At 48.9% G+C, this 24686-nt stretch overlaps 1 protein-coding gene across 1 annotated transcript in view; it reads left to right on the plus strand.

Annotated features, from left to right (window-relative positions):
• Positions 1–1035: 1035 nt before the first annotated feature.
• Positions 1036–24686, plus strand: part of NRROS (negative regulator of reactive oxygen species) — a 44510-nt gene continuing 20859 nt past the window's right edge. Inside the window, exon 1 of the mRNA XM_039913350.1 lies at positions 1036–1263. The gene's annotated coding sequence lies outside the window, so the exon portion shown is untranslated. The remainder of the gene's footprint in view (positions 1264–24686) is intronic.

The raw sequence follows: 24686 nt of genomic DNA on the forward strand, positions 1-24686 counted from the left end.
AGGTCCTGGGTTCTAATCCCACCTCCACCACTTGTCTGCTGGGTAACCTTGGGCGAATCACTTCTCTGGGCCTCAGTTCCCTCATCTGTGAAGTGAGGATTGAGACTGTGAGCCTCACGTGGGGCAGGGTCTGTGTTCAACCCAATCTGCTTGCATCCACCCCAGCACTTAGTACAGTGTCTCGTACATAATAAGTGCTTAAAAAGTACAATTATTATTAGTAGTATTTTGTGCCAGGCACTGTTCTAAGCACTGGGGTAGATACAAGCAAATTAGGTTGGACACAGTTCCTGTCCCACACAGGGCTCACAGTCTTAATCCCCTCTTCACAGATGAAGTAAATGAGGCCCAGTGAAGAGACATGCCCAAGGTCACACAGAGGACGAGTGGCAGAGCCGGGACTGGAACCCAGGTCCTTCTGATTCCCAGTCCCGGGCTCCAGCCACTCGGCCGGGCCGGGGAGGTGGCAGCAGCGGGGTCTGTGGCCGTGGAGAAAGAGGACAAGGGAAGAAGGGGAAGGGGCCGGTGAGCCTGCCCTCCCCTCCACCTCCGGGCGGCCGTCCTGCTTTGGCCACGACCACTCCCGCTGGGCCTTCCTCACGTTGCCGCGGCCCTCAGGGGTGTCTTCAGGTCTCCCTTGGGACGGAGAGTCGGAATTCAAACCGTCGTTCCCCTCCCGCCCGAGGCGGGCCGCCCGGCCTCGTCATCTCCGGCTCGTTTCCGAAGGCCTCCGGCACGTGCCTCGGCTCCGGCCCCCACGTGGAAAGGACGGTCTCCGGTGAAAACCAGGCCCAGTCCAGGCCCGGGTGGCGGGGCCACGTTTGCAGAACCCCCGTGGCTCGCCGAGCCAGCGGAAGCCCCCTCGTGTTAGCTCGCGCGGCTGGAAGCCTGTAATGGAGCTCGCCCCCCGATCCTCCCCCGGCCTCAGAGCCAGTGAGGGTGGCGGGACCGGCCGCGGTTGGGGTTGGGCAACGGGTCTGAACCTTGACCTCCGCCCGCGGCCCCCGGAACTCCCTTCTGGCCCGCGGCTTGCAGTCCCCCGAGCTCTGCGAGTGGTCGGTGGCTCTGCCGCTGCTGGCTCTCGGGCTCCATGTGACTTCGGTTTCCGTTCCTTCCTTCCGCTAGTGCTAAATTCATCAGCCGCCGAGGGGAGGACAGGCAGCCCGTGCTTGGCTGGCTCTCCGGGAGGGCCCCGGGGTCCTGGGGGAGCTGTCCCCGGCGGAGACGATGAGCCCTAGGCGGGTACCCCGGCCTCCTGGTGCGGTGAGTAAACTCCCTCCCGGGCCGCCTTGTTGAGGGGTGGGGAGGCGGGCCGGGCCCACCCCGAGTGGGGAGAAGCTCAGTGCAGACACCGAAAGAGGGTGAGGGGAGCAACGGGGAAGCTGTGGCTGGCTGCGGCCGACTACCTCTGAGGTGCCGGTGGCTGTGGAGTGTGTGTTCCCTCACACTGCCTGTGGTGTTCCCCTGAACTCGGTGCATCTGAGCCGCCGAGGAGATGCCAGAGGCCGGTGCTCTGTGTGTGTGTGAGAGAGAGAGAGTAGGTGCGTACGCGTGTCCAAGCCAGTATTTAGTAAATAACAATAATAATTGTAATTGTGGTATTCGTTAAGCGCTTACTTTGTGCCGGGCACCGTACTAAGCGATGGGGTGGAGGCAAGCAAATCGGGTTGGGCACAGACCCTGTCCCGCACAGGGCTCCCAATCTCAATCCCCATTTTACAGATGAGGGAACCGAGGCCCAGAGAAGTGAAGCGAACTGCCCGAGGCCACACAGCAGGCAAGTGGTGGAGCTGTGGAGAGCTGAAATGCCCAGGGCTTCCAGCTACTAATGATAATTGTGGTATTTGTTAAGCGCTGACTATGGATCAATCAGTGGTGTTTATTGAGCACTTACTACATGCAGAGCATTGTGCTAAGCACTTGGGAGCCTACCACAGAATTAGCGGACTCGTTCCCTGCCCATAAGGAGCTTACGGTACTGTACTGTACTAAGCACTGGGGACACGGTCCTTGGTCCACTGGGAGGAAGAGCAGATATTGGATCCCCCCTTCTGTCGATGAGGCACAGAGAAGTTAGGTGACATGTCCAAGGTCACACAACAGGCAAGTGGCAAAGCTCAGACCTCCAGTCTCGTGCTTCCCAGGCTTGTGCTCTCTTCCCTAGGCTGTGCTGGCAGTTGCCCAGGCTTTGCCGTGTCCACTGGGTGACTCGGTTGGGAAGTAATGCAGCCTAGTGGACAGAGCACGGGCTTGGGAGTCAGAAGGACCTGGGTTCTAATTCTGACTCCTCCACTTGTCTGCTGCTCGACCTAGGGTACGTCACTTAGTTTCCCTGGGCCTCGGTTCCCTCGTCTGTAAAATGGGGATTAAGACTGTGAGCCTTATTTGGGACGGGAACTGTGTCCAACCTGATTAACTTGTAGAATAATAATAATTGCGGTGCTTACTATGTGCCAGGCACTGTACTAAGTGCTGAGATGGATACCAGCAAATCAGGATGGACCCAATGGGGCTCACAGTCTACATCCCCATTTTACAGATGAGGCCCAGAGAAGTAACGTGACTTGTCCAAGGTCACACAACAGACAAGTGGCGGAGATGGGATTAGAACCCATGACCTTCTGACTCCCAGGCCCGTGCTCTATCCACTATGCCAGGCTGCACCTCTACTCCAGCGCTTAGTACAGTGCCTGGCACATAGTAAGTGCTACTGGAAACTCCCCCTCTAGGCTATGAGCTCGTCGTGGGCGGGAATGTGTCTGTTGTTACAGTGTCCTCTCCCAAGCACTTAGTACAGTGCGTTGCACACGGTAAGCGCTCAATAAATGCGACTGAATGAATGAACAAACACCACTATAGTAATAATAATGAGCCCGGTCTTGAGATTACAAGATTAATAATAATAATAATAATTTTGGTATTCGTTAAGCGCTTATTATGTGCCAAGCACGGTTCTAAGCGCTGGAGGGAGGATAGAAGGTAATCAGGTTGTCCCACGTGGGGCTCACGGTTTTAATCCCCATTTTCCAGATGAGGTAACTGAGGCACAGAGAAGTGAAGTGACTTGCCCAAAATCACACAGCTGATAAGTAGCAAAGCGGGGATCAGAACCCATGACTACTAACTCCCAGGCTTGGGCTCTTTCTGCTGAGCAGAGAGGGGAACAGTGGGCCCCGCCGTGCTTTGGCTTGGGATGAAATTTGCAATTTCAGTGACCTTCCTCCCCTGAGGTGACGGAGGGAGATGGCAGGTCCTCCCCGCCTCCAAGGTCGGTTAGAACGCATCAGGCAGGCCAGGTGAGGGTGCGTTCCCACGCAGAGGCAGAGGAATGGATGAGGTGACTTGGGGAGAGCTTCTCCACCCGGCATTTACTGAGCCCCAACTAATAATGTTGGTATTTGTTAAGCACTTACTATGTGCAGAGCACTGTTCTAAGGGCTGGGGTAGACACAAGGGAATCAGGTTGTCCCACGTGGGGCTCACCTTCTTAATCCCCATTTTACAGATGAGGTCACTGAGGCACAGAGAAGTTAAGTGACTCGCCCATAGTCACACAGCTGACAAGTGGCGGAGCTGGGATTCGAACCCATGACCTCTGACTCCAAAGCCCGGGCTCTTTCCACTGAGCCACGCTGCTTCTCTACTTGGGTGGGTCGACTCGGGTGGACCTACTGGAGAAGCATAAGGTTGCAAGATTTCTGCCTTCAAGAAGCCTGGAGAAGACAGTCACACCCCAAAATCAATGACCGTAGAACAGCGTCGGAATCGGAGAAAAGAGAAAAGATGGGGGGATATGGGGCAGTAAGTGGATAAATCAGTCGCTCCGAAACAACGAAGTGCCGGAGGGGGCTAAAGTAGCAGAGGGAGCAGGGTGAGTAGAATGGGGGAGGGGAGAGGCTAATCAGGGAAGGCTTCATAGAGGAAGTGACTTTCTAGAAGGGCTCTGAAGGAGGGGAGGGATGTGGTTTGGTGGAGTGAGGTGGGGAGGGCAGCTCAGGCGCGGAAACAGATGGTAGTAATGAGGTGGAGGTGGGAGAGCAAGAGCCAGATTTGCTCTGGGGGAAACAGATTTGGGATTCACTGGCTTAGTGGAAAGAGCAGGGGCCCGGGAGTCAGATGGTCACAGGTTCTAATCCCGGCCCCACCGTTTGTCTGCTGTGTGACCTTGCGCAAGTCACTTCACTTCTCTGGGCCTCAGCTACCTCATCTGCAAAATGGGGATTGAGACCGTGAGCCCCACGTGGGACAGGGACTGCGTCCAACCCGATTTGCTTGTATCCACCCCAGCGCTTAGTACAATGCCTGGCGCATAGTAAGCACTTAACAAATGCCATAGTCATTATTATTCTCGATAAATTCCACGGACCACCTCCGAGCCTCTTATCCAGGTGGTTTGAATACACACTCGGTTTTCCGGGGCAGTTCTTTTCAGATTCTCTTTTCTGAAAGTGCTCCTCAGCCCCCATCTTGAACCCCTTCAGGATTCTCTGGTGGGGCAGGAGAAAGCAAGGGGAAACTGAGACTGGGGAATGAAAATGACACTTCAAGTCATAAGCAATCTTTTCAATGACGATTCTCTTACTTTAGAGATCTAATAATTATCTTGTCCCAGACAGGGTAACAAGTCATCCTCTCCTTCACTCAGTAATATTTATCAAGGGGCTCCTTCTTCTCCGATTCTTACTGCACTACACCCTTGGGCGAGAACAAGTCTCTTCCCTCAGGGGGCTTTCATTCATTCATTCATTCAACTGTATTTATTGAACGCTTACTGTGTGCAGAGCACTGCAGAAGATGCCTGGGAGAGTACAAGATAACAATAGACACATTCCCTGCCCATGATGAGTTTACAATCTAGAGGGGGTGGGGGTCGCCTCACAATCTATTTTCAGGGGGAGAAAGGCAGACAGGGAGAGCGGGAAGAAAAACAGAGCTATCTGGAAAAAGCAAGAGTATGGAAAAAGAATGAAAAATGGATAAGTAAATAAATGAGGTATACATGGAGATCAGTCAAGCAATCAGTGGTATTTATTGAGAGTTTATTCTGTGCAGAGTACTGTGCTGAGCGCTTGGGAGTGTAAAAGAGAACAGAGTTGGTAAACATGTTCCCTGCCTACTAAGAGCTTACAGTCTAGAGGGAATATATCCGTTACATAGGTTATATATGAAGGTATAGCTGTTCATTCATTCATTCAATCGTATTTATTGAGCACTTACTGTGTGCAAAGCACTGTACTAAGCGCTTGGGAGAGCACACTATAGCACCAAACAGACACATTCCCTGACCACAGTGAGCTCACAGTCTGTTAGCACTAAAGGGTGGCTTGTGCCTCAGTTCCCTCATCTGTAAAATGGGGATTAAGACTGTGAGCCCCACGTGGGACAACCTGATTCCCCTGTGTCTACCCCAGCGCTTAGAACAGTGCTCTGCACATAGTAAGCGCTTAACAAATACCAACATTATTATTATTATTATAATGAACCCACTCATGTTAGTGGTGGAAATTTGTCAGGAGAAGCCTTCTGGGAAGCATGGAGCTAGGAGGAGACTGTGTCCAACCTGATTAGCTTGTTTCTACCCCGGCGCTTAGTACGATGCCTGGCTCATAGTAAGCACTTAACAAACACCATACGGAATAATAAAAAAAAAACCTTACAGATGGGAAACTGACGTCCAAAATCTGAGTAAAATCTAGAGCTCTTGATTGTTCAGGGGTCATGTCTGCTAATTATTCTGTTCTTTCCCAAGTGCTTAGTCCAGGGCTCTGCACTTAGAAGGTGCTCAATAAATAAATTGATTAATGAATTAATTTCTACTCCATTATGTATTTGCCATTTTCCAACTCAATTCCAGAGGCCTCAGTAGCTATGTTTAAATAAAGCAAAATGCTTGCTCATTCCTCATCCCTCCAAGCTTCAAACCTAGAGGTTTCTTAACAGTGTAAAAATCAATCAATCACTTCATCAGTGGTATTTATTGTTTACTGGGAGCAGACGACGTAGACTGTAAGCTTGTTGTAATAAACAGGGAATATGTTTATTGTTTCATTGTACTCTCCCAAGGGCTTAGTACAGTGCTTTCCACACAATAAGCGCTCAATAAATACGATTGAATGAATGAGTTGGTAGACACATTCCCTGCCCACAAGGAGTTTACAGTCTAGTAACTGTAAGAGACTCTAAAAATGCCCTGTTCCCTTTTCTTTTAAACCAAAAAAGGACTGGCAAAGAGCAGAACAGAATTCTACAAATGTTTTTGTTCAAAGTTTCCAGTGGGGTGGGTGGGTGGATTGGTTTCTAGAGTAGACACAGAGGCTTCTGGGAATACATTCATCCTGTTCAGAGAATGATAAGAGTTGGAAAGGCCGTGAAAGGTCACCGAATCCATCCCTCTGCCTCTAGTAGGGCTAAAGTTCAGTCGATCCCAGACAGAAGACAAAAAATGCTACTTTTGTGCCAGGGAAAGAAACTGTGAAATCGAACCTCTGAAACAGGTGACAGGTCAATCGTGTCTACTGAGCACTTACTATGTGCAGAGCATTCATTCATTCATTCAGTAGTATTTATTGGGCACTTACTATATGCAGAGCACTGTACTAAGCGCTTGGAATGTACAATTCGGCAGCAGATAGAGACAATCCCTGCCCAATGATGGGCTCACAGTCTAATCGGAGGAGACAGACAGCAGAGCAAAACAGAATGAAACAAAAACAAGACAACATTATCATGATAGATAGAATCAAAGGGATGTACACCTCATTAACAACATAAATAGAGCACCGTACTAAGTATTTGAATGAGTACAATATAAAGGTAAACACACCCACTCCCTGCCCACATCGAGCTTAAAATCTAGAGGGGGAGGCAGACATTAATATAAACAAATACATTACAGACAGGACATCTGGAGGGAATTATTATTATTAATAATAGTTATGATATTTGTTAATGAATGTGCATTATTATGATAGTACAATCATCTAGTCTGTAAACTCAGCGTGGCTCAGTGGGAAGAGCCTGGGCTTGGGAGTCAGAGGTCATGGGTTCGAATCCCCACTCCGCCACTTGTCAGCTGTGTGATCTTCGGCAAGTCACTTCACTTCTCTGTGCCTCAGTTACCTCATCTGTAAGATGGGGATAAAGACTGTGAGCCTCACGTGGGACAACCTGATTACCCTGTATCTCCCCCAGCGCTTAGAACAGTGCTCTGCACAGAGTAAGCGCTTAACAAATACCAACATTATTATTATTATTAAACTCATTATGGGCAGGGAACATATCTGCTAATTCTGTTGTATTGTACTCTCCCAAGTACTTAGTACAGTGCTCTACACAGAAGTAGCACTCAACAAATACCATTGACATGAGTCAGGGCTCATGAGTTCGAATCCCAGCTCTGCCACTTGTCGGCTGTGTGACTGTGGGCAAGTCACTTAACTTCTCTGTGCCTCAGTTCCCTCATCTGTAAAATGGGGATTAAGACTGTGAGCCCCACGTGGGACAACCTGATTTCCCTATGTCTACCCCAGCGCTTAGAACAGTGCTCGGCACATAGTAAGCGCTTAACAAATACCAACATTAAATACCATTTTTGCATCAGGGAGGTTTAGCATTAGGGGTGAGGCTATATTTGTGTTTTTTTTTTAAAAAACAAAACACAACAAGCAACAAAAAGCCCAAGAGCCAAACCAATCTTTTGACAAATTGCAAACAAGGCTTTGGAAACTGCTCGCAAGTGCGCTGTAGTTCAAAATGTAATGAAATTACTGTAATATGACTTAAAATTTATGCTCATCAATCCAGCAGCGTGGCTCAGTGGAAAGAGCCCGGGCTTGGGAGTCAGAGGTCGTGGGTTCTAATCCCGGATCTGCCACTTGTCAGCTGTGTCACTATGGGCAAGTCACTTCACTTCTCTGTGCCTCAGTTCCCTCATCTGGAAAATGGGGATGAAGACTGTGAGCCTCATGTGGGACAACCTGATTAATCTGTATCTACCCCAGTGCCTAGAACAGTGCTGTGCACCTAGTAAGCGCTTAAATACCATCATTATTATTATTATTATTATTAATAGTACGTATTGAGCGCTTACTATGGGATGAGCACTGTACGAGGTGCTTGGGGGAATACGATAGTTGGTAGACATGATTCCTGCCCTCAAGGGATTTATAATCCAGTTGGGAGACAGACGCTTAAATACATGGAGGGAAGGAGGAAGCATCAGAGTTTCAAGATCTGAACATGTGTTGCTGGGGTAAGGGGATGAGGGGGAGTACCCGAGTCCTTAGGGATGCAGAAGTGTTGAAGTGGCAGGAGGGAAGCGGAAACAGGGTGGGGAGATGAACGATGAATCAGGGAAGGCTTCCCGGAGGAGATGTCATTTCAGAAGGGCTCTGAGGATGGAGAGATCAGTGGCCTATTAGATACGAAGGTAGGAGAGAGAGGGTAAACAAGAGGTCAACCATGACAGAGACAAGATTGCGACCGTAAACCCGTTGTGGGCAGGGAATGTTTCTACCGACTCGGTTGCGTTGCGCTCTCCCGAGGGCTTTGTACCGCGCTCCGCGCATAGTATCCTCTCAATAAATACCATCGATGGATCGAGGCACAGTGAGTAGGCTGGCTGGAGGGGAAGGAATCGGGCGAGGAGGGTGCGTTCAACCGAACGTGACCCCCAAATCCGTGTCTTCATTCCAAAAAACATTTTTGTCTGCGGAAAACAGGGAAAAGAGGAGCAAAACAGAAGGCAGACGATCCATCTTCAAAGCGTACGCTACTTAGAGTTACGCACTTTTTGGTCAAGCGCATGGCTGTTCAGCATCTGGACTTAAGCTGCTGGTGGGCAGGGCTCCTGTCTACCAATATGATCATATAGTACTCGCCCAAGGGCTTAGTACATTGCTCTGCATGCGGGAACCATTCAAAATAGACCACTGCTTTATTTCTTCAAAGCGCTCCATCAGACTGCCATACATCGCCGTCACCATTATCGAAACCATCAACTACAAAGGTTGAATGAGAAGCATCATGGCTCAGTGGAAAGAGCCCAGGCTTGGGAGTCGGAGGTCATGGGTTCGAATCCCGGCTCTGCCACTTGTCAGCTGTGTGACTGTGGGCAGGTCACTTCACTTCTCTGTGCCTCAGTGACCACATCTGTAAAATGGGGATGAAGACTGTGAGCCTCACGTGGGACAACCTGATGGCCCTGTAGCTACCCCAGTGCTTAGAACAGTGCTCTTCACATAGTGAGCACTTAACAAATCCCAACATTATTAACTCTAGCCTGCACCAGGGACTCTCCAAGGACTTACGCCTTAGAGGCAGGCCAAATTAGTAAGAAAGGGAGGTCGCTGAAAGGACCGTGAGGAGAAGCCAGAGAGAGTAGATGTGGATTCCTTGGACTCCTAAAACATCAGTTAGTGCCGAAGAAATAGGAGCCCAGGGGAATGGATAGGACTGAGTTGAACCACAAGCCCCTCACTCTAAGTGACTTTGCAAGGCCAAATCGGAGAACACGGAGGGTTCGTCGATGGTATTTAATGAGCGCTTACTGTGCAATGGCACACTGTACTAGGTGCTTGGGAGAGGACAGTACAACAAAGTTGGTAGACACGTTCCCTGTCCCTCTTTTCCTCTGCTCCCTCTCCCCTTCCCATGGCCCCGACTCGCTCCCTATGCTTTACCCCCCTTGCTGCCCCACAGCACTTGTGTATATATGGACATATTATTCATTACTCTATTTATTTTGTTGATGATATGTATATACATCCATGATTCTATTTATCTTGATGATATGGACGCCAGACTACATGTTTTGTTTTGTTTTGTTGTCTGTCTCCCTGCTTTAGACTGTAGCCCATTGTTGGGCAGAGATTGTCTCTGTCTGTTGCCAAATTGTACATTCCAAGCGCTTAATACAGTGATCTGCACATAGTGCTCAATAAATACGATTGAATGAATACATGTACATATTTATCACTCTATATTAATTATGTGTATATATCTACAATTCTATTTATATTGATGCTACTGATGCCTATTTACTTGTTTTGATATCTGTCTCCCCGCTTCTAGACTGTGAGCCTGTCTTGGGCAGGGAGAACAGTGCTTTGCAGATAGTAAGTGCTTAACAAATGCCATCCTTATTATTATTATTGTTGTTGTTATTGTCTCTCTTCCTGAATTGTCCTTTCCAAGCACTTAGTACAGTGTTCGGAGCACAGTAAGCACTCAATAAATACGATTGAATGAGTGAATGAAAGCCTACAACTAACAAACTATAAGCTTATTCTGGGCAGAGAATGTGTCCGCTGATAGGTTTTTTTTATGGTATTTCTCAAGTGCTTACAATGTGCAAAGCACTGAACTAAGCACTGGAGCAGATAGAAGCTAATCAGGTTGGACACACTTCATGCCCCACAGGGTGCTCCCAATCTTTATCCCCAGTTTTACAGATGTGGTAACGGAGACATAGAGGAAGTGAAGTGACTTGCCCAAGGTCGCACAGCAGACAAGTGGCAGGGGATTAGAACCCAGGTCCTTCTGACTCCCAGGCCTGGGCTCTATCCACTAGATCATGCTGCTTCTCAACTCTGCTATGTTGTACTCTTCCAAACGCTTAGTACAGTGCTCTGTATGTAGTAAGTGCTCAATAAATACCACTGTTGATGAACAAGTGAGGGTTGAAGAGAGGGTGAGGAGGGCCTGGAGGAATTCTCCATATGATAACTTTCAATATGACAATTGTGCATATTTGACCGGCCAGCAAATGTGCCTTACCAACTCTGTTATTTTGTACTGGTCCGTACTCTTAGTACAGTGCTCTGCACACAGTGGACACTCAATAAATACCATTGATTGATTGAGGGATTGGTAGGCTGTGGGACTGTCCTTTTCAATCCACATTTTCAATCGATCACTAAACTCCTGTGGGTTCGACCTTCTCAACGTCGCTAAAATCCACCCTTTCCTCTCCATCCAAACTGCTACTACGTTAATCCAATCGCTTATCTTCTCCCGCCCCGATTACTGGATCAGCTTCGTCGCTGACCTCCCAGCCTCCCGTCTTTCCCCAGTCCAGTCCATACTTCACTCTGCTACCTGGGTCATTTTTCTACAAGAATGATGAGGCTATGTTTCCCCACTCCTCGAGAACCTCCAGCGTTGCCCATCCACCTCCGCATCAAACAGAAAGTCCTCGCCGGTGACTGTAAAGCAGTCAATCCCCTCGCCCCCTCCTTCTTCACCTCACTACTCTCCTCCTCCAACCCAGCCCACAGGCTTCGCACCTCTCTTGCCAACCTTCTCACTGTGCCTCCGTCTCATCGATCTCGCCGCCCGCGTCTCGCCCACGTCCTGCCTCGGGCCTGGTACGCTCTCCCTCCTCCTCCCTTCAGGCTCGTATCTCCTCCTGCCTCCAGGACGTCTCCACCTGGATGTCTGCCCGCCACCTAAAACTCAACATGGCCAAAACTGAGCTCCTCATCTTCCCTCCCAAGCCCTGTCCTCTCCCTGACTTCCCTATCACCGTGGATGGTACGACCATCCTTCCCGTCTCTCAAGCCCGCAACCTTGGTGTCATTCTTGACTCGGCTCTCTCGTTCACCCCACACATCCCATCCGTCACCGAGACCTGCCGGTCTCACCTTTATAATAACGCCCAGATCCGCCCTTTCCTCTCCACCCAAACGGCTACCTTACTGCTACGGGCTCTCATAATATCCCGGCTGGATTATCGTGTCAGCCTGCTCTCTGATCTCCCTTCCTCGTCTCTCTCCCCGCTCCGATCTGTTCTTCATTCCGCTGCCCGGCTCATCTTCCCGCAGAAACGCTCTGGGCCTGTCACTCCCCTTCTTAAAAACCTCCAGTGGTTGCCTGTCGACCTCCGCAAGAAAAAAAACTTCTCACTCTAGGCTTCCAGGCTGTCCATCCCCTTGTCCCCTCCTACCTCTCCTCCCTTCTCATTTTCTACCGCCCACCCCGCACGCTCCGCTCCTCTGCCTCCCACCTCCTCACCGTCCCCCGTTCTCGCCTATCCCGCCGTCGACCCCCGGGCCACGTCCTCCTGCGGTCCTGGAATGCCCTCCCTCCTCACCTTCGCCAAACTCTCTTCCCCTCTTCAAATCCCTACTGAGAGCTCACCTCCTCCAGGAGGCCTTCCCAGACTGAGCTTCCCCTTTTCCCTCTGCTCCCTCTGCTGCCTCGCTGCCCCCCCTTCACCTCCCCTCAACTAAGCCCCCTTTCCCCCCCTTTTCCCTCTGCTCCTCCCCCTCTCCCCCTCCTCTCAGCACTGTGCTCGTCTGCTCATTTGTATATATTCTTATTACCCTATTTATTTTGTTAATGAGATGTACATCCCCTTGATTCTATTTATTGCTATTATTTTTGTCCGTCTGTCTCCCCCATTAGACTGTGAGCTCGTCGTTGGGCAGGGATTGTCTCTATCTGTTGCCGAATTGTCCATTCCAAGCGCTTAATACAGTGCTCTGCATATAGTAAGCACTCGATAAATACTATTGAATGAATGAACGAGTATCCAACAGATAATTATTCTCCCCTGCTTCAAAGCCTTACTGAAGGCTCATCTCCTCCAAGAGGCCTTCCCTGACTAAGCCCTCTTTTCCTTTTCTTCCACTCCCTTCTGTATTGCCCTGACCTGCTCCCTTTATTCATCCCACCTCCCAGCCCCAAAGCACTTATGTACACATCTGTAATGTATTTATTTATATTCATGTCTGCCCCTCTAGGCTGTAAGCTCGTTGAGAACAGGGAACGTGTCTACTTGATCATTATGTAGCACTCTCCCAAGTGCTTAGTAGAGCGCTCTGCGCTCAGTAAATAGCACTGACTACTGACTGACTGTAGAACAAGGAGAGCAGCCCCGATCTGGGTGAGAGGTTTTATCAAAGCTGGGGTTGAACGATAGGGGAGATTAGCAGGTTTCATTTAACTTGACTGTTGGTGGTTTTCTCTTGAGACTATTCAAATCTGCCCAGGCAGTTAAAATTAAGCTACCAGAGGTGCGAGCATTTTGGCAAGAAGAGGAAGAGAAAAGAGCTGGGTTAACAAACAACAACAACGGCAGTAATAACCACGATAATAATTGTGATATTCGCTTAGTGCTCGTTATGGGCCAAGCACTGTGCCAAACAATGGGGGAGATGGAAGATAGATCAGGCACAGTCCCTGTCCCACACGGGCCTTACAGTCCAAAGGAGAAGGAGAACAGGTCTTTCATCCCCATTTCACAGATGAAGAACCCGAAGCACAGAGAAATTTAGGGGTTTGCCCCAGGCCACACAACAGGTAAGTGGCAGAACTGGAGTTGTTTCAAAGCAGAAGGATCTCTGCAGGTGGACCCCCTGCTTTGGTTCAGGGAGAAGGCCTGAACCAGTAGGTTCAGGTGGGTTTGAATTTATGCCCCGGGAAATGCTGAGAGATTTATTTTTGCTACGAGGCTGCTGTCGGTGACGGAGGAGATTGATAGTTTTCGAGGTCTTCCGAGAGAAAACTTCTACAACCTCCCTACCTGACCGATTCTAAGTTCTAGAATCTAGGTTGAGAAGCAGCAGGGCAGAGTGGATGGAGCACGGGCCTGGGAGTCAGAAGGTTGTGAGTTCTAATCCCGGCTCTGCCACTCGTCTATGGTGTGACCTTGGGGAAGTCACTTCATTTCTCTGTGCCTCAGTTACCTCATCTGTAAAGTGGGGATTGAGGCTGTGAGCCCCATGTGGGACAGGGACTGTGTCCAAACCGATTTGCTTGTGTCTGACCCAGTGCTTAGTAGAGTGCTTGGCATATAGTAAGCGTTAAACAAACACCGCAGTTATTATTAATTATGATTCTAGCCTCGGATATTGCACTTGTTTGTAACAAGCACAAGTAGTAGAGAGAGCAAGGATCTAGGAGGCTGGAGACCTGGGTCTCACCCCTGTCCCTGGACTATTGATGTTAGCCAAGTCACTTAACCTTGCTGGGTCTCAGTTTGCACACCTGTAAAATGGGGATAATAATACCCACCTCACATGGAAGTTGTGAGGATAAAGTGAGATGTGAGGTGAATGCATATTATAAAAATAGAAGTTCCATACCAAAGCAACATGGCCTGGACAAATGCCATCATTATTATTATTAGAGCCCAGACCCGAGAGTCAGATAGCCCTGGATTATAATCCCGGCTCCTCCATGTGACTGCTGTGTGTCCTTGGGCAAGTTACTTAACTTCTCTGGGCCTCAGTTCCCTCATCTGTAAAATGAGGATTAAGGCTGTGAGCCCCATGTGAGACAGGGACTTTGTCAAACTCGATTTACTTGTATCCACCTCGGCGCTTAGAACAGTGCCCGGAATATAGTAAATGCTTAACAAATACCACCATTATTATTATTATCACTAGTAATAATAATAATGATAAAAAAACTAGATACTGTTTGTTATTTAACTTCAATCTCTCTTGCAGCAGTGTAAGCCTTTTCCCTTTTTATGTGTCTTTAGTGAAAATGGAGAACTATGTCCATCTATCTCCTCCTCATGACCAATATTTATTAAGCACACCTCCCCTCATAGATTGTCTTCCCTTAGCCTTAGTTGATTTGGGCTCAATTCCTTTCAACTTTCACCCCAGAACTACAGTTCAAATGGTCAAATGATAGTCTTACCATTAAGGAGCAATGAAACAGCACGATTAGCAAAAGATGGAGTTGAGTGTGTTAGAACCCAATATTTTTTTTTAAAACGGTATTCGTTCAGTGCATATTATGTGCCAGGCACTGTTCTAGGCACAGGGGTAGATACCAGCAAATAGGATTGGATACAGTTCCTGTTCCTCATGAGCTTCCAGTCTTAATCCCCGTCTTACAGATGAGGTAACTGAGGCACAGAGAAGTGAAGCGATTTGCCCAAATCACAGAGCAGACAAGTGGAAGACCTGGGATTAGAACCCAGGTCCTTCTGACTCCCAGGCCCGTGCTCTAGCCATTGGGCCACGCTGCTTTGGAGATGGAGTTAGGGGTGCCAAGAAGAAGAGAATCTCAGCTAGGAAGCAGAAAAAGGTGGAATGCAAAGTTAAGTGAAGATGATGGTGTTGACGATGGTATTCATTCATTCAGTAGTATTTATTGAGCGCTTACTATGTGCAGAGCACCGTACTAAGCACTTGAAATGTACAATTCGGCAACTGATAGAGACAATCCGTGCCCAGTGACGGGCTCACAGTCTATTCGTTAAGCTCTTACCGTGTGCCAAGCACTGTACTAAACGCTGAGGTAGCTACAAGATCATCAGATCAGACCTGGTGCCTGTCTCACAGTCTGAAGATCAGGAAGAACAAGTATGGAATCCCCATTTGGCAGTTGAGAAAACAGAGAGAAAGAGAAGTGAAGTGACTTTGCCCAGGTTCACACAGCAGGCTGGTGGCAGAACCACGATCAGAATCCGGGTGTTCTGATTCCCAGGCCTGTGCTCTTTCCACTAGGCCACACTGCTTGGGGGATGACGGGGGAAGCGGGGCTTTGTGACGGACTTTGATATGGTAGCTCCAAAGGGAGGGAGGGGAAAAGTCCCGGCCGCTATAAACTCCGAGGGACGTCCCGCTAAGAAACGATTCTAAATCAGGGACAGCTAGAAGGAAGGGGTCACTGATGCCCGCCCTTTGAACTTCTAATTAACTTTTTCAGGACACCTTTCTTTGGTAGAGCTGGCTAATTATAGGTTCGAGTTGCAATCAGATACATCTGTCCACTTTACAGGTTCAGGTCTTCTCTATCCCATGGGAAAAGCCTAAACCTTGGGGTAACCCTATCTACAATCATCCCTTGACTCTGACCTTTCCCACTCCGCACTAGACAACATCAAAGTAAGTGGTAGGCTTTTTTGCCCTTCTCTTTGAGTGTTTACTGTGTGCGGAGCACTGTACTGAGCACTTGGGAGAGTACGATGTAACAGCAAATGGACATATTCCCTTTCACAGCGAGGTTACAGTCTAAAGGGGGAAGACAGACATTAATAGAAATAAATCATAATGTTGGTATTTGTTAAGCGCTTACTATGAGCCAAGCACTGTTCTAAGTGGTGGGGTAGATACAACGTAATCAGGTTGCCCCATGTAGGGCTTACAGTCTTCATCCCCATTTTACAGATGCAGTAACTGAGGCACAGAGAAATAATAATAATAATAATGTTGGTATTTATTAAGCGCTTACTATGTGCCGAGCACTGTTCTAAGCTCTGGGGTAGACACAGGGGAATCGGGTTGTCCCACGTGGGGCTCACAGTCTTAATCCCCATTTTACAGATGAGGGAACTGAGGCACAGAGAAGTTAAGTGACTTGCTCACAGTCACACAGCCGACAAGTGGCAGAGCTGGGATTTGAACTCATGAGCCCTGACTCCAAAGCCCGTGCTCTTTCCACTGAGCCACGCTGCTTCTCCGAAGTGAAGTGATCTGCCCAGGGTCACACAGCTGACAAGTGGCAGAGCCAGGATTAGAACCCACAACCTCTGATTCCCAAGCCCGGGCTCTTTCCACTGAGCCATGCTGCTTCTCTATAAATTTCTCTATAAATTCTATATATTCCTCAACTCCAACTCTCTCCTGGACCCCCTCCAATCTGTCTTCCCTCCCCTCCACCGAAAGTGCCCTCTCAACGGTCACCCGTGACCTCCTTCTGGCCAGATCCAATGGCTCCTACTTTATCCTAATCCTCCTCCTCCACTCAGCTGCCTTTGGCACTGTCAACCATCCCCTTCTCCTCCACGCTCTATCTCATCTTCGCTTCACAGACTCCGTCCTCTCCCAGTTCTCCTCTTATCTCTCTGGCCGGTCATTCTCGGTCTCCCTCGTGGGCTCCTCCTCCCCCTCCCATCCTCTAACTGTAGGCGTTCCTCAAGGGTCAGTTCTTGGCCCTCTCTATCTACACTCCCTCCCTCAGTGAACTCATTTGCTTCCATGGCTTCAACTATCATCTCTACGCGGATGACACCCAAATCTACATCTCCTCTCCTGTTCTCTCCCCCTCCCTTCAGGCTCGTATCTCCTCCTGCCTCCAGGACTTCTCCACCTGGATGTCTGTCTGCCCACCACCTAAAACTCAATATGTCTAAAACTGAGCTCCTATCTTCCCTCCCAAACCCTGTCCTCTTCCTGACTTCCCCATCACTGTGGACGGTACGACCATCCTTCCCGTCTCTCAAGTCCGCAACCTTGGTGTCATCCTTGACTCCGCTCTTACATTCACCCCACACATCCAATCCATCACCAACGCCTGCTGGTCTCACCTTTACAATATCGCCAAGATCTGCCCTTTCCTCTCCATCCAAACTGCTATCCTGCTGGTATAAACTCTCATTTTATCCCGACTGGATTATTGTGTCAGCCTTCTCTCTGATCTCCCTTCCTCCTGTCTCTCCCCACTCCAGTCTATTCTTCATTCCGCTGCCCGGATCATCTACCTGCAGAAACGCCCTGGGCATGTCACTCCCCTCCTCGAAAATCTCCAGCGGTTGCCTATCGACCTCTGCACGAAACAAAAACTCCTCACTCTTGGCTTCAAAGTTCTCCATCCTCTCGCCCCCTCCTACCTCTCCTCCCTTCTCTCTTTCTACTGCCCACTCCGCACGCTCCTCTCCTCTGCTGCCCCCCTCCTCACCGTCTTCGCACCTATCCCGCCGTCGACCTCTGGCCCACGTCCTCCCGCTGTCCCGGAGCACCCTCCTTCCTCACCTCTGCCAAACTAACTCTCTTTCCCTCTTCAAAGCCCTACCGAGAGCTCACCTCCTCCAGGAGGCCTTCCCAGACTGAGCCCCCCTTTCCCTCTGTTCCTCCTCTGCTCTCGGCTCTTCCCCCTTCCCCTCAGCACGTGATTATTTGTATATATATTTTTATCACCCTATTTATTTTGTTAATGAGGTGTATATCCCCATGATTCTACATATCTTGATGATGATGTCTTGTTTTGTTTTGTTTTATTCTGTTTTGCTTTGCTGCCTGTCTCCCCCGTTCAGACCGTGAGTCCGTTATTAGGCGGGGATTGTCTCTGTTGCCGAATTCCAAGCGCTTAGTACAGTGCTCTGCACATAGTAAGCGCTCAATAAATTCCATTGAATGAATGAATAAATTACAGAAATGTACATAAGGGCTGTGGGGCTTAGGGATGAACAAAGGGAGCAAGTCAGGTTGACGTAGAAGGGAGTGGAAGAAAAGGAAAAGGGGGCTTAGTCAGGGAAGGCCTGTTGGAGGAGATGGACCTTCAGTTAGACTTTAAAGGAGTGGAGAGTCACTGCCTGCTGGAAATGAAGAGGGAGGGCATTCCAGGCCAGAAACGGCATGGGTGAGAGGTCAGCAGCGAGATAGATGAGGTAGGGGTACGGTGAATAGGTTGGCATAAGAGGAGTGAAGTGTACTGGCTAGCGAAGTGAGGTAGGAGGGGGCAAGGTGATGGAGTGCTCTCAAGTCGATGGTGATGAGTTTCTGTTGGATGCCGAGAGCTCCTGGTGGACGGGGAACTGTGCCCACCGACTCTATTGCATCGTATTCCCCTAAGCACTTAATACAGTGCTCTGCACACAGTAAGCGCTCAATAAATACCATCGATTGATGAGTCGATTACGGTTCTTTGAGGAGAACACTGAAATATTCTTGCCATCTTTTTAGGGTTCCGTACTGGTCTGTAATGAGACATTAGCTATCTTTGTCCTCCAGAGGCCCGGAATGAACAGGACCACAGATTGTCTTTAGAGACATGTAGAAAACTCTGCGAATATACTACCGGAACAATTGCAGATGGAGAGCGGGCCGTTCTGGGAGAGACGTATCTGTGGTGTCGTTATGGGTCGCAAACGACTCAACGGCATAAGACAAGACAAGGAATCTGGGGTTTTGTGGTGGGCTGAGAAGCCCTGGATCTCTTCTTCTCCTGCCCCTGTGACAAGTGTTTCCTAATTTGATTTGCAAGTTGTGACGTGGTTTTCTGAAAGCCTCACTTTCGTCCACGTTCTTGGACGGCGGAAGCCGCCGCCGGTGCGTTCGACGTTTCCCAGCAAATTGGAGAAGCGGCGTGGCCTGATGGATAGAGCACGGGCCTGGGACCCAGAAGGTCATGAGTTCCAATTCCGGCTCCATCAATTTTTCTTCTGTGTGACCTTGGGCAAGTCACTTCATTTCTCGGTGCCTTAGTTACCTCAACTCTAAAACCAGGATTAAATTCCACTCCCTCCTACCTAGACTGTGAGCACTGTGCAAGACAGGGACTGTGTCCAAACCTTGTATCTACCCCAGTGTTTAGCGCGGTGCTTGACATATAGTAAGTGCTTAAAAATGCCATTATTATTATTATTCTGGCACAATCCTCTCAGGAACGATGGGAGAGTAGGGAGAAAGTGGGGAGGGGAGCCCCTTGACTCTTGCTTTTGCAAATCCGAGAAACCTTCAGATCCCCACACCTACCGATACTCAAACGGCTATATTAATAATAACAATAATAATGGTATTTGTTGAATCCTTACTATGTGCCAAGCACTGTTCTAATCACTGGGGTGAATACAAGGTAATCAGGATGTCCCACGTGGGGCTCGGGGTCTTAATCCCCATTTTACAGATGAGGTAACTGAGGCCCAGAGAAGTTAAATGACTTGCCCAAAGTCACACAGCAGAGAGGTAGCGGAGCCGGGATCCCACATCCTCTGACTCCTGAGCCCATGCTCTTCGCTGCTTCTAAGCTACTCAAAGTGCAAAAGCGAGAGGAATCCAGGCAGAGGATAATAGTGTGGTAATAGAGGGTACTTTGCTTAAGAGGAAGCTGCGTTTGGGAAATTGGGAATTGCAACACCATTAGCATCTCGTTGTTTTATCTCCCTAAGAGCCAATAGATTGCTAAACCTTGCTGCTTCTTTCTACACAATATGGTGTTCTGGCTCCACTGTGATACCGCAAACTCCTAGTCCCCTAGGGCTTATTTGCAGATCTCATATTCTCTGTTTTTTCCCTCCTATTTATATTTCACCTTTGTTTCTTTCTGCGCTGCTAAACTGTAAGTGTCTTGAAGACAGGGATCACATCCATTCCTTCTAGACATGTGGTTAGCACAGTATTCTGCCCGGTATTATTATTATCGAGCGACGTCGAGTCGTTTCCGATTCATAGCAACTCCATGGATATTCTTTCTCCAGAATGTTCTGTCCTCTGCCATAATCCGCAACCTTTCTAAGGTTCTTCCTTTATCGTTGTTACGGTCTCTAACTGTCTAGCTGCCGTTCTGCCTCTTTTACATTTTCCTTGGACGTTTCCTTGCATTAGTGTCTTCTCCAGAGAATCAGTCCTCCCTATGGTGTCCAAAATATGCTACTCTAAATCGAGTCATTTGGCCTTCCAGAGACCACTTCGATTTTATTTGCTCCAAAATTCGTTTGTTTTTTGGGCAGTCCATGGTATTTGCCAAAACCTTCTCCAACACCACATTTCAAAAGAATCAATATTCTGCTCTGTAGGTGCTCAATAAATACTCCCGCGTGATCGATCGGATTGAGCCTTGAAAACTTTTCTTTGAAACCTCTTCAGTGCATCTTGCTCTGTAGAGAATAGGCCTTCTGGCTCACTGCGATCCTTTCAGCCCTCATGTAGAATGCCTTGTCAAAGCTCGAGTTGGATCCTGCTTGATCAATTATATTATCCAGTGTTCACTCCAAGTAGTGAGGGGCCAGAAAAGTTGAACCACTGGGCTTTCATGGGGAAGCTCACTGTGGGCAAGGAATGTGCCTACCAACTCTACTGTATCGCACTCTCATTCATTACCGTAAGCCCGTCAGAGGGCAGGGACTGTCTCTATCTGTTGCCGACTTGTTCATTCCAAGCGCTTAGTACAGTGCTCTGCACCTAGTAAGCGCTCAATAAATACTATTGAATGAATTAATAAAATAAATAGAGCAATAAATATGGACAAATATATGCAAGTGTTGTGGGGAGGGGACGGGAGTAGAGCAGAGGGAGGGAGAAGGGGGAATGGGGAGGGAAGGAGAAGAGGGAAAGGGAGGGCTCAGATACGTTCCCAAATGCCTAGTCCAGTGCTCTGCACTCAGTAAGCAGTCAATCAATCCAGCAAATGATCGGATTTATTGGTGCTTATTGTGTGCAGAGCACTGGACTAAACCCTTGGGGAGTACAAAATAAAGTTAGTAGACACAGTCCCTGTCCACAGCAAGTTTACAATCTAGAGGGGACACAGACATTAATATAAATAAATGAATTACAGTTATGTACCTAAGTGTTTTGGGGCTGAGGGAGAGGTGAATAAAGGGAGCACATCAGGGCGATGCAGAAGGGAGTGGAAGACGAGGAAAGGAGGGCTTAGCAGGAAAGACTTCTTGGAGGAGATGGGCCTTCAATCTTCCCTCCCAAACCCAGTCCTCTCCCAGACTTCCCTATCACTGTGGATGGCACGACCATCCTTCCCGTCTCTCGGGCCCACGATCTCGGTGTCATCCTTGACTCGTCTCTCTCGTTCACCCCATGCATCCTATCCGTTACCGAGACCTGCCGGTTTCACCTTTACGATATCGCCAAGATCCGCCCTTTCCTCTCCACCCAAACGGCTACCTTACTGCTACGGGCTCTTATAATATCCGGCTAGACTACTGTGTCGGCCTTCTCTCTGACCTCCCTTCCTCCTCTCTTGCCCCGCTCCGGTCTATTCTTCACTCCGCCGCCCGGCTCATCTTCCCGCAGAAACGATCTGGGCCTGTCACTCCCCTTCTTAAACAACTCCAGTGGTTACCTATCGACCTCCGCTCCAAATAAAAACTCCTCACTCTAGGCTTCGAGGTTCTACATCACCTTGCCCCTTCCTACCTCTCCTCCCTTCTCTCTTTCTACCGCCCACCCCGCACGCTCCGCTCCTCCGCCGCCCACCTCCTCACCGTCCCTCGGTCTCGCCTATCCCGCCGTCGACCCCCGGGCCGCGTCCTCCCGCGGTCCCTGAACGCCCTCCCTCCTCACCTCCGCCAAACTGATTCTCTTCCCCTCTTCAAAACCCTACTTAAAACTCACCTTCTCCGAGAGGCCTTCCCAGACTGAGCTCCCTTCTCCCTCTACTCCCTCTACCACCCCCCCTTCACCTCTCCGCAGCTTAACCCTCTTTTCCCCCCATCTCCCTCTGCTCCTCCCCCTCTCCCTTCCCGTCCCCTCGGCACTGTACTCGTCCGCTCGACCGTATCTATTTTCATCACCCTATTTATTTTGTTGATGAAATGTACATCGCCTCGATTCTATTTAGTCGCCATCGTTTTTACGAGACATTCTTCCCCTCGACTCTATTTATCGCCATCGTTCTCGTCCGTCCGTCTCCCCCGATTAGACCGCGAGCCCGTCAAACGGCAGGGACCGTGTCTATCTGTTGCCGACTCATTCATTCCAAGCGCTTAGTACAGTGCTCTGCACATAGTAAGCACTCAATAAATACTATTGAATGAATGAATGAATGAATGAATGAATGAAAGGCTTTAAAGGTGGGGAGAATAGCTGTCGGATGTGAAGAGGGAGGGTGCTCCAGGCCAGAGGTGGGACGTGGGTGAGAGTTTGGCGGTGAGATAGATGAGATTGAGGTACAGTGAGTGGGTTGGCATTAAAGGAGTGAAGTGTACAGGCTGGGTTGGAGTAGGAGAGTAGCGAGATGAGGTAGGAGGGGGAAAGGGGATTGAGTGTTCTAAAGCCGACGATAAGGAGTTTCTGTTGGATGGTCGAGGTGGATGGGCAACGTTTGGAGGTTCTTGAGGAGTGGGGAAATGTCGACTGAATATTTTTGTAGAAAAATGATCAGGGCAGCAGAGTGAAGTATGGACTGGAGTGGAGAGAGACAGGAGGCAAGGAGGTTGATATAATAATCAAGGCAGTTTAGGATGAGTGCTTTGTTTAAAGTGGTAACAGACTGGATGGAGAGGAAAGGGTGGATTTTAGCAATGCTGTGAAGGTTGAACTGACAGGATTTAGTGATAGATTGAATATGTGGTTTGATCGAGAGAGAGCAGTCAAGGATAATGCCAAGGTTACGGGCTTGTGAGAGAGGGAGGATGGTGGTGCTGTCTACGGTGATGAGAAAATCAGGAGGACTGCATTTGGGGGGAAAGATAAGGAGTTCTATTTTGAGGTGATGGCAGGGCATCCAAGTAGAGATGTCTTGAAGGCAAGAGGAGATGCGAGACTGAAAAGAGGGAGAGAGATCAGGGCTGGAGTTGTAGATTTGGGAATCCTCTGTATAGAGATGGGAGTGAAACAGTTCTCCAAGGGGGTGGGTGCAGATGGAGAATAGAAGGGGACCCAGAACTGAACCTTGAGGGACCCCCACAATTAGGGGGTGGGAGGCAGAGGAGGAGCCCGCGAAGGAGACTGAGGAGGAGCGGTCAAAGAGATAGGAGGAGAACTAAGAGAGGACAGTGTAGTGAATAAATACCGTTGATTGATTGATTGAATGATAGTGTATAAGAGAGTTGCAGTCCCTCTGTCGACAGTGCTGTCTTCAATCTGCAGGACAAATTTACTGTTGAAACCCCCTCACAGATGGCCTCCCTGTCAGCATAATAATAATAGTTGTGGTATTTCATTCATTCATTCAGTCGTACTTATTGAGCACTTACTATGTGCAGTACACTGTGCTAAGCGCTTGGAAAGTTCAATTCAGCAATAAAGAGAGACAATCCCTGCCCACACCGGGCTTACAGTCTAAAAGGGGAGAGACAGACATCAAAACAAGTAAACTGGTATCAATATAAATCAATAGAATTATAGATAGGTACATATATACACAAGGGCTGTGGGGCAGGGAGAGGGAAGCGCTTACTATGTACCAGACACTGTACTAAGCGCTGGGGTGGATACAAGCAAATTGGGTTGGCCACAGTCCCTGTCCCAGTGGGGCTCACGGTCTCCATCCCCACTTTTACAGATGAGGCAACTGAGGCTCAGAGAAGTGAAGTGACTTGCCCAGGATCACACAGCAGATGAGTGGCGGAGGTAGGATTAGAACCCATGACCTTCCGAGTCCCAGGCCCGGGCTCTATTCACTATGCCATGCAGCATCCAACCCCTCTTTCCATCAGTCCAGAAAATGTCACCCAACTGGTGGTCCGTTGGGTTGTGGGTTCTGACCTCTCGTCTGTAAGCTCGCTGTGGGCAGGGAACTTGCCAAGCTTTTACTAAAAATAATAATAATGTTGGTATTTGTTAAGCGCTTACTAGGTGCAGAGCACTGTTCTAAGCGCTGGGGTAGATACAGGGTAATCAGGTTGTCCCACGTGAGACACAGTTAATCCCTATTTTACAGATGAGGGAACTGAGGCACAGAGAAGTGAAGTGACTTGTCCACAGTCACACAGCTGACAAGTGACAGAGTCAGGATTCGAACCCATGAACTCTGACTCCCAAGCCAGGACTCTTTCCACTGAGCCACGCTGCTTCTCTACAGTTCTCTCTGTGCAGAGGACTATGTCCTATGCTCCTCTGCACTTAGTAAATGTTCAAGGAATAACCATCGACTGATTGCCGACTTGTACGTTCCAAGCGCTTAGTACAGTGCTCTGCACATAGTAAGCGCTCAATAAATACTGTTGAATGAATGAATTGATTGATGATCGACTGACCGTGTAACTCTCATACTCCAAATCTTGGCATGGGTCACAAATGATTTCCGGAGTGAACTTTTCTTCTTTA

Source organism: Ornithorhynchus anatinus, chromosome 1 (genome assembly GCF_004115215.2).
Source record: "Ornithorhynchus anatinus isolate Pmale09 chromosome 1, mOrnAna1.pri.v4, whole genome shotgun sequence".
NCBI lineage: Eukaryota > Metazoa > Chordata > Mammalia > Monotremata > Ornithorhynchidae > Ornithorhynchus > Ornithorhynchus anatinus.